A 10,932-nucleotide genomic window follows, 5' to 3' on the forward strand; every position below is an offset into this window, starting at 1 on the left:
CAGGAAATATTGGAGAAACACATATGTTTCTCAGAAAAGTTCCATTGTCTGGAACAATCTCCCTATCTTTATACCTTTTTAAGTGCCACTTGGACCACTGGATGGGTAATTGGAAATTCACCCCTGGTCTGCCTCTTACGTCTCTGATGGAGACAGGCAGTCAGTAAATCACCCCGTATAAATCAAATATAAATCAGATTTGTGGCTTACATTTGGGTTGCACAGCTATGCTTTTAATGGCCAAAGTAGTCATTAGCCTAGTATACACCTATGAACTGCTAAACTCTGATAATACAGTATGAAAAAATAGAACACTGCATGAATGTAAAAGTATCTTAAAATAGAAATAAAACAAACATAAAAAGTACCACTAAAACTCAATTAAATAAAGGCAACAGTGATACTGTCAGGTAACTAACTTAAAAATAATAGAGGTAGGGGAGCATTGCAGCTTACATATATATGTTTTTTCAGATTTTGGGAGTTGCCACCAAAATCATTATCCTGTTTTTAGGTTTAGGATATGAAACGCCTATCATTAAGTAAACCAACTTAAAAATGGTGGTGGTGGTGTGTATGGGGTGGGCATTACTGCCTGCATACATGTGTATCTTAGTTCTTAGAGCAGCCACCAGAATCCTTGCTGTTGTGAATAATTTTGAGGCTGTTTTACTTCTAAAACAGTATACATATTTATATAGCACTGTACTGTTGATATGAAAGTCTCCTCATCTGGAGTTTCTCACTTGCTAGAACACAGTCAAGGTACTGTATTATCAGTGGTTTATAAATTTCACTGTGCAACTGTACACAACAGTTTGATGGAAGGGTCCCTTAAATGACTAGTGCCAAAAATACAAGTAGCTCCCAACAGATTAATGAGGCCATTGTAGATCAGAGCATGTGTATGTACCTTTAAGAAGCATTTCCAGATGTAGCACGTGCATATAAATACTGAACAAGTGCAGGGAGCAGTGCCATTTTGAGAGAACAGCCAGAGTGTTAACATGTATGAGTGTGGTAGTTTCTAAGTTTAAGTTTAAGTTACAAAGCCTCTTTTCTGATGTGTTTGTGTGTAATAAAACTGCTTGAACTGAACTCATGAATGTTCATCTGTTTTATCCTCACCAGACGAGCAACATGGTGTCAGAAGTGGGATCAGAAGAACAACTTATTCAAGCTATGAGGTACAGAGTTTAAGGTGAAGGCAGACTAAGCAGGTTGAGTGAAATGGAGCTCAGACAAAAAATGGCCAGAAATGAGATAAAGGTAAAGAAAACTGTACAAATTATTTATTTTTACAAATAAAATTAAATGGCATCTTTGTAAGGCACAAAACACATTATTAATCAAACGAGTAGCCCAAAAACATATTATTAAACAAACGAAAGACACAAACCACATTATTAATTAAATGAAATGTTTGAAACTGTGATATTTGATAAAATTAGCAGAAATATTCATATGGGGCTCAGAATTACCTTTGGTTTGCATAACAAGCATGTTTAAAGTAAGACAGGCACAAGAAAAGTATAATGAGCATGATAAGAGAATAAAAGGACATAACAAGTACAATAAAAGGGCAAATTAAGCTTAAAAAGCAAGGTGACTGCATGTTTTTTAGTAAAAGCCCATGCTTGGGCACAAACTACTATTTTGCATTGACCAAAGCTATTCAAAGTATAACTAGAGTTGTTTGAAGTATCTCTGAGTGTGCAAATGAATGCAGAGCATGTGCTTTATTACGGTGCAATAATTTCAAAGAGTTTGCAGTGTGCAAAGTACAGTTATATTGCAAAGTGCAGCCGAGGTACAGCTATTTCAACATGTTTCTTGTGCTGTCTGCATTTATTCACAGAAAGACACCATTTCAGACTGTTTCTTACACTGTGCAGAGTTATTTTGCAAATTACAGCAATATTGAAAGGTTCTTGTGCTGTGTACAGTTTATTTGCAAATTACAGTCATTTTGAAGTATTTCTTACACTGATATGCAATGATTTCATAAAGTACAGTGATTTCAGAGTGTTCTTGTGCTATGGAGACTTATTTAGCACAGTGCAGTTATTTCAAAGAGTGCGTTGTGCTATTGGGCATAATTACAAGTACTGGCATATATTTATGTGTGTATGTTCGTACATGATTTCAAGCACCTTCACTACTGTGTGTTGAGATGACAGAAGCATTTCGCAGATCAGGTCCACTTGTGTTTGATCATAATATAGCAGAGAATGGGAGAGTATTCGAGAAGGAATACTATATTTTCATACTAGCAGCTTTTTCTGACAAAGATGCACATACAAGAGCATTCCTTTTTTTTTACTTAGCTGGGTCAGAAAATATTGAAAGAGAGTGTTCATTTGCATATGCACCAAATGTATATGCAGGAGAGGGGGCAAACCCTCACATTGTGGTACCAGCTGAATCAAGAGAGGACACTGACTGCTTAAAATGTAAATTTAGAGAAATGTGCAACCCCCAGACAAATGTTACATTAGAGAGGCACTAATTTTATACAAGAGACCAAACATCAGGTGAAACTTTTGCAGCTTATATCACTGACTTGAGAAACAATGCCAAGATGTTCAGACTTGGTGACGTGAAAGATGCGTTAATAAAGGAAAGGCTTGTGTGTGGTGTTAATAGTACTGCAGTGAGAAAGATTTTGCTTCGTGACAGTGATTTAATGTTAAGCAAACCCAGACAGATTTGTCAAATCCATGAGCTCACAGAAAGACACACAAATATGTTTGCAAGTGATAAGAGCTTGATTTTAACAGCCTTTAGAGCAAATGTGAACAGCATGCAACACATGGCAAGCAGAAACAGACCTAAGCACATGGCAGCTGCAGCCCTTGCAGGGTTTCCTTGGAAGACTTGTAGCTTTCTAGCAAGCTCCAAGACTAGCTCAGTAAAAAGGACATAGTCAGTGCAATATAAGAGTGAGTCAGCAAAACCCAAGTCAAGTCTAATTGTTAACTGTCATAATTTTGGTGCCAATCATGAGTCTAAATGAGAGAAGTGCTTAGCATTTGGTCAGCAATGCCACAAAAGTAAAAGAATGGAACCATTTTCAAAGGTTTTGTAAATCAAGCAAGCATCATTCAATTATTGGGAAAGGTCACTCAAAAAAGCAAGTTGATCATATAGAGAGCTGCAACCCTACTTTCTATGTAGATGGTGTATCAGTGGTTGGTGAAAAGGTTAATGCAGTACATTTGTTAACAAAGAATGAAATATTTTGTACTGTCCTGATCAACAGTAAACCCACAGAGGTCAAAGTAGACACTGGCTCAAAGTGTAATATAATATCAGCAGAAACATTTGCTAAAGTGGGAGCTGGTGAGCAACTTAATTTGGGCAGTTGTGTGAAGCCTGTTGTTTATGTTGGTGAAGAGATTCAAACTGAAGGCTCAGTATGCTTTCATGCTATTTGTGTTTGGAAACAGTTGCAGCTTGCAATTTTTTTCTAGTCAGAAGACCCATGCAATCATTATTAGGTCTCAGAGACAGTTTGAGAATGAAACTGCTTTCTTTTACCAAAGAAGTTCATCATATAAGCACATGTCCCAGTTCCAGCTTTACTGATGCTATTTTCTCAGAGTATGCTGATGTTTTCGACGACAAGCCAGGCAAACTTCCAGTTGTGTACTCCATGAAAGTAGACCCAGAGGTCAGTCCAGTGGTCAGACTGGCAAGGAGAGGTCCAATAGCTATGCAGGACAAAGCCATGGTCCAGTTAGACAAAATGGTGCAGCAAGGTGTGATTTGTCCAGTCACATATCCAACTGAGTGTTAGTGCCTAATGCTAAAAAGAACAGAGCAATCAAAGTAACTTTTTAAGAAATGTTTTTCTCAGAAGTCCAGCTATGATAAAACAAGCAGATTTCGTTGTCCGTTAAAAGGAGAGACAGTGAGGTGAGGATGCAAATGGCAAAAGGCTTTGATCGAATTGGTCAAGTGAGAGGTATGTACTGAGCCTAGATCCTACTTAGTGGAATCTGAGGGTATAGAGTACAGGAGAAACTGCAGATATCTTCTTCCTGTATCAGAAACGATATAGCAGCAATGTACCTGTGATACCGACTTTAGATCTCAGAGCAACCCTGACAATGTTCGTACCAAAGAACATGTCTCGGTATCCATTCCTGTTCTGATGATGTCCCAGTTGTCCCCAAAACTGAACATTCCTTGAAGACAGTCCCCGTTGCTAGATCCAGTTCTGACTTTTGTGTTACACAAGCAGGTTGTAATTCCAGACCTTGTGTAAAATACACAGCAACCTGGACATGATTGTTTTATATGTGTCTGATTTTGTATAACTGCATGTCAAGAGATCATTTCTGTAAATTGCACGTCATTGAATACTGTCATTTCATATATGTACTATTTCTCAAAGAGGGTGGATGCAGATCAGAATGTGTGCATATCCCTTTAAGAAGCATTTCCAGATGTAGCACCTGCTTATAAATACTGAGCATGTGCAGGCAACAATGCCATTTTGAAAGAACAGTCAGAGTGTTAACATGAGTGTGGTGTTCAGTCTGTTTATAAGTTTAAGTTACAAAGCCTCATTTCTGTTGTTTGTGTGTAATAAAGCTGTTTGAGCTGAATCCATGAATGTATGCCTGTTTTATCCTAACCAGACAACAGACGGCCATGTACTAAATTTACAAGCCAAAACAGGCCAAGAAAAGCAAAATTAAACAATGCTTTATTCTCCCTGGAGTAGTACTTTATGTGTGAAAGCTAGTATCTATTTTTGTAAATTTTAGAATATACTTTCCATTGTTTTTCCTAAAACAGTTTTGCATTTTATTTTTCACTTAAATTATTGCCCTCAAAATTTCATACCAAAATTCCACATAGTTTAAAGTTATAAATACCACTCAAAACATATAAACTATTGAAAAATACAAAGTGAAGAAAAATAAACAGATGTCCATTTTATATGCAATAAGACTCTTGGATGTACATGGGAAAGATATTACCACATACCCAGGGTTGAAAAGCACTCGGTCTCGTGCCTCACAACACCCCTCAGCCTGCGACAATATCTGTTCCATGCACACTACCTTGTGCCTTATTGCAATAACTCTCACCCTCTTAGTGCATGAAAACTGGCCAAAATCATAAATAATGGGGGGCTGGGGTGGACAAATGCCCCAAAATAGGGACAATGCTTAAATATTGCTCTATAAACTTGAAAGGTGATAGTATAACAGGTTTTACATTAGCATGAATTTTCTGAAAGGTATTACGTCTGAAACTCAAATGTCAGATTGTAATTGTTTTCTTGTTAAAATCCTCACTTATTTGCCAGAAAACCAAACATGCTATGAGGAACAGACCAAAAATAAGAGGAAAAAATCTGGACTGTTAAGAGGTATGTTACTGCATACATATCACAGCTAATGCGATTAAGAGGACCTTAACCGGGTCATTGATACAGTTGGCTCTGGCTCTCAAGCCGTTTCAGAAGTCCCAGACTTACCTCTGTTCAGAAAATGGATATTAACACACAGCCTCTTTTATTTTATTGCTTTTTAATATTCAAACGTGTCCCTGAGTATTTTTGTCACTGGGAGTTACGATCTCATGTACTGAGCTATGCTACAATAGCAGTTAAAAAAAGTGAAACAGTTACGTCGGGGCATCTATATATAGCCCTGTCATACCGAGGGCCTCCTTGAGGGTGCCTTTACTAAGATGGATTTATGAAAGTGTGCGTTGGAGTTAAATGTATCTGTTCCCTTGACAACCATATATTCCCGGGGACTTGCTCTTTTCTATCACTACTCTATAGCTCATGGTTTTGCCCTTTTCTGTTGCATTGTGGGATAGCGACAGAGCGACCCTCTCCGGAGTTGACAGCCATATTGCGGCTGTCAGTGGAACTTGTAGAGAAGTGGGCTCCGCGGGAAGTTGAGAAGGAGTCCAAGAAAGAGCTTGCTCAGGAGAGTTCATCAGATAATAAGAGTACGCCCACTGACCCTTCGGAATGCTGTAGGCTAGCAACCCAGTTCAAACTGCAGACCTCAGCCGATTCTTGAAAGTTGACTTTTCCTATTATTGAGTTTTCCGGGGGCCCTGTCGTTTCAGCCCGTGCGTGAGTTGCCGCCGGATCGCCGAACCGATCTTGGAGTTCTTAGTGAGCGGTTCTTTGCCCGAGCCGGAGTGGGTCTTGGTCAGGCCCGGATTTAGGTCCAGGAAAGGCACACGGACAAACCAACCAATGCCGGTACCGGCCAACTGCTGCCGGGGTTATTGCACTTTTCTTGTTTCCTGTCTGTGGATTTGCAGGGTGGAGGTTTGGCTAGGTGACTTCAACAGGAGTAGGAGTTGCTTCTGTTACCACTGTTGACATTTATTATCGTGGGAACCAAGGAGTGGGATAGAGGCGGGTCCGGGACTTGAAACTACAACTCCGAGGCAGCCACCGCGGCCTTTCTTCTTTCTGAGCTGTCAAAGGGAAACAGGTGGGTGAAAGAGCGTTAGCAAACCAAGTTGTATACCTTGCAGTTTTAGGTATCAGAGCAGACGCGGAACTGTGTGATAAAATACAAAACTTGTTTCACTGTAAAATCTATGATGTGGAATGAACTTAATGGTTCTTGGGGAAATTGCATCCTGTCATGCATAACTATCAACTAGCTAACTGAACCAGTAGCTGTCAGCTGACCCTGATTTTGCAGAACGTCCCCGATGTTGCCTACTGTATTTGTCGCGTTCCTCGTAATATATGTGATGATAGGTTATTTGTATCATACAGTACTAGATTTATCAGAGTTCCAGATTTTTATGAGGATATATCTTAATTTTCAGTTCTGTTCACTTTTTAAGTAAAGTTAAGAGTAGTATTTTAAAAAGTGTGTATGATTTTGGACATTTTTCCTGTGCATAAATAGTAAGCAAAAGTAAACTATCAATGTAGGTTTTATGTTTACTGTAATAACCTACTCTCAAACGCACGACTTGTGCCCTTTGCACAATTTTGGCTGTAATGTGATTTTATTATGCCTCACAGTTTTATATTTTATCTTTTTTATCATTATTATTGTTTTGTTTACTTTTTCTGTATTACTTATGTGAATTGCAGATGTTTTTATTGTTTGTTAAAGCAGTCTGTGGGTAATTTTGGAGCATTACTTCTGGCATCCCATCTTTGTAAGGGGCCGTTTTACAGCAAGGCTAATCCAGTCAACAGAGGATATCAAAATTAGATATGTGGATGGGCTGGTAGGAGAGAGAAGAATAGATTTATGAATGGTGAAAATAAATCTGAAGCTGTCATATACAAAATATCCTTAATTGAGAATTATGTTCTTTCTGATGTAGGGTAAAATGTATATACATTGATGCTTTTTACAAAGGAAGAGATGAAAGCAATTTAAACTATATCATATTTTGTTTTCTGCTGAATGCTGTAGACTGTTTACAGAATCCTGGCAGTGTTTATTTTGGAACACTGGCCTGGGACATTTCTTTCACTTTACAGTTTGATGGTTTTAACTACCTGGGGACTTCTTTGTCATCTTAGCTTGCTTGCTCTGTGATTTATTGCCAGTCTCCTACAACTTCTGTTTGATGCTTGTTGGAACCCTGCTTTCTGTAGTATGCGCTTATTGGTTAAATTTATTGAAACACCATTGATATAACTCAAAAAAAGTTATTTTTCTCATATATATGTTTTCATTTAAACTTTCTCAGTGTTATATTTGGACTAGCGTTATGGGTTATTATTTAATGAAAGTATGAGTAGATTACAAGTGTAGTAAACAGTTTTGAATGGTATTGTACAGAAGTAAGCTTCTGGGACTTGAGAAATTATCAGATCCCTATGTGAATGTTTAATGATGTTTGAGTTTAAGTGCATTGAGTTTCTGTGCATGAAACAGAATTTTATATGAGGCACCGTCTACTACAGAGTGATTCGTTTTTCTTTTAATCAGTATAGGCTGTTTATGTGGAGATTATTCTGTGGCATACAGTTGGAGGGTGATATGTTCTGGTGTTTAAGGCAAGTGGTTGATTTGAATTATTAGTTTTGCAATTCCATGCTTAAGGTTTTGAGTGTAAAATAAAACAAAGGTCAAAAAAGGTATGGACTAATTGTGGGGAAAAGTAATACGTTTGGTTAAAACTAAAATGTATTGCAAAATTATGTTTAAAAGAAAATGTTAAACATTGTGACAAAAATATTTATAAAATGTGTTGCAAAACAGTTTTTTAATTCATTTAAAGAATTATTTGTTTACTTTTGTTGACTTGGTCATCCTGCTGGGTATGCACATTTTCAGTGGAGGCCCAAGGCGAAAATATTTTACAGCATAGTATGCAGTGTGCACTAATTGGTAATACTATTATATAGTTTAGGCTGTTCTAGCCAGCCAATATGCAGTGTATGTATCTAGCAGGGAACAGCTAAGAAAAGGAATGTCCCATGAGCAGTTATAAATGCATTTTTTTAAACAAGAAATATCTTTGCCTATGTCATAAGCAATAATGTAATGAAAAGAAACAATATTGATATAATCTCAGATGCAAGCATTTTACATCACAAACAATTCTTCTTCTTTATACATCACTTATAATGTACCCAGTCATTGTCAAACTTTACATAGCTCATTCAAATCCTGCCTTCTTTTAAACCTCATTCCTCCTCTGTATGTTTTGTTCCCACATTTTCCATTTTTTCTATGTAATTTGTCCCTACCCTTTTCTAAAGATCACAACTCCAGTTGTTTTATCTCTCTTACTATATTCACTGTTTTTGTTACAGTTGGTTTAGACTTTGATTTCTATTTTGTAGTAATTGCTTTTTTGGTAGCCACCATAATTAGATTTGGCAAGGTCTTACTATGTGTAGGCAATTCCCGATTCTGTATCATAGCTCAGAAAAATCATTTCCATAGTTACACCAATTTGCTCACCCAGTATCTCTGATAGGGTAGTCTGCAGAGAATCTTTAAAGTCTGCCAACTCATTACACCCTTACAAAATCTGTTCCCAATCACCTCTTTCTTGCCCATCACACCTCCAATGTTCACTGTCTACCTGAGGAAAAATTCTCTGTAGTCTACTTGGGGTATAAAATATCTATGTAAACATTTCCAAACAAAAATCCTAAATCTTCTAGATTTTGTTGCATGTTTGTGAGACAAATGTATATCCCCTAATTGTAAGTGCATTTGATTGGAACTTAACAACAGTATTTAAGTCCACCAGTGATAAAACTTTTGTAGTGTTTGTTAGGTTGAAGTATTGAGACATATGTAAGTCATAGGAAGTTACCAGGCTATTGGGCCTAAGGCCTTTACAAGCCTAGCCAAGAATTTAGCCCATGTTCTGACAAGTTAGCACCCAGTACTTCTGTCCAGCAGGGACATGGGTTGAATCTCAGGGGTGTATTTTCTGTTCCCCATCCTATTATCCAGGCTGCACTTAAGAAGGGTTAATGAGGTACTCTGCTTGACATGGAGAGGGAGTCTATTCCATAGAAGGGGGAGTCTCTGGGACACAAATATGTCCTGCCAGCAAGTCCTGTTGATGTCACAGACTAGGTTGAGGTCGCATGTGCAGGTTGGAGCTTGACTTGCGTATATGCAGCAGTCTCATCAAGGCGAGGTCGAAGATTGCTTTGTATGCCAGACAGAGGTCACCTCTGAGGAGTCTGTACGAGACTGAGTAGAGAAGACGGGGCTTTTATTGCATCTGTGTAGGGTAGATGTTTGAGGTCCTGGATTTCCCGAAGAGGAACCTCTGTGGTCTCTGCAGTTGCTGCATGTGCTTTGTGATTTACATGCTGAAAAGGGGCATTTTATTCAATAATGGGTCTTGTAAGGGAAGAATACAGGGATGTTATGAGCTTATTGTCCCTGGATGAGATACTCTTACTAATGAGGTGGGCCATGTAAAAAGCTTTCCGTACAACGGAGGCATCATGGTGGTCAAAAGTTGGTTCACTATCAAACTGGCTGCCCAAGTCCCTCACGACTGCGTGCTTAGGACCATGTTATAGGTTCATAGGTTCATACTAGGCTATCTGCCCAAGGGCATTTATAAGCCTAGCCCATAGTTATTTGGCTTTCGCCACCCCTTTAGTTTGAATAAAACTATGCCTATTATTTTGCTGTGCCTCTGTCAAGCAGTGACACTGAAGTAATCCCTGGGGTATATCTGCGATCCCCCATCCATTGGTCAAGATTCCTCTTGAACAAGGCCAGCGAGGTGCTCTGCCTCACATGTACCGGGATTTTGTTCCACAGCATAGGGAGTCTCTGGGTGATGATTCTGTCCCTCCAGCATGTTCTATTAATAACCGTGTCAAGGTTTAAGTCTCCCGCCCTTGTGGTTCTGAGGGATCTAGATTTTAGAGGTGAAGCATATTCATCAAATCAGGGTTTGACATGGCCTTATATGTCAGGCACAGGTCACCTCTGAGCAAGCGGTATGAGACTGAATAGAGCTGGAGTTCTTTCAGTCGGGCAGCATAAGACATATTTTGAGACCCTTTATCCTTTTGGTGAGGAACTTTTGGGGCCTTTCCAGCTGCTGCAGGTGTCTGGTCAGATACATTCCGAATGGGGCATTGTACTCAATCATAGGTCTAATGAGTGATGAGTACAGGGGCGATGACCTCCTTGATCTAGATGTGAATCCCTTCATGATCAGGTGGGCAATGTAGAAGGTTTTCCTAACTACTTTAGCAACATGAGTGTCAAGCGAAGGCTACTGTCAACCTGGGTCCCCAGATCCCTGATGACTTCTTCTGTGCTCAGTGGATTGCCACCTATATGGTAGCTAGGGTAACCTTGTTTTTCCCGAAGGGTATGACTATGCATTTCTTGGCATTTAACTTTAGGCCATGGCTCTGGCACCAGTTATCCGTTTCTGTGAGGCCCTTCTGAAGGATATCTGTGTCAGATGTGT

General features: G+C 38.9%; 1 protein-coding gene across 1 annotated transcript in view; it reads left to right on the top strand.

Moving 5' to 3' along the window:
* The first annotated feature begins 5,847 nt into the window (after window positions 1-5,847).
* PPP6R1 (protein phosphatase 6 regulatory subunit 1) overlaps window positions 5,848-10,932 on the top strand; it is a 3,522,349-nt gene continuing 3,517,264 nt past the window's right edge. The window contains exon 1 of the mRNA XM_044059463.1: window positions 5,848-6,479. The gene's annotated coding sequence lies outside the window, so the exon portion shown is untranslated. The remainder of the gene's footprint in view (window positions 6,480-10,932) is intronic.

The sequence above is a fragment of the Protopterus annectens genome, chromosome 17.part0 (assembly GCF_019279795.1).
Source record: "Protopterus annectens isolate FY-2018-M chromosome 17.part0, PAN1.0, whole genome shotgun sequence".
Taxonomy (NCBI): Eukaryota; Metazoa; Chordata; order Ceratodontiformes; family Protopteridae; genus Protopterus; species Protopterus annectens.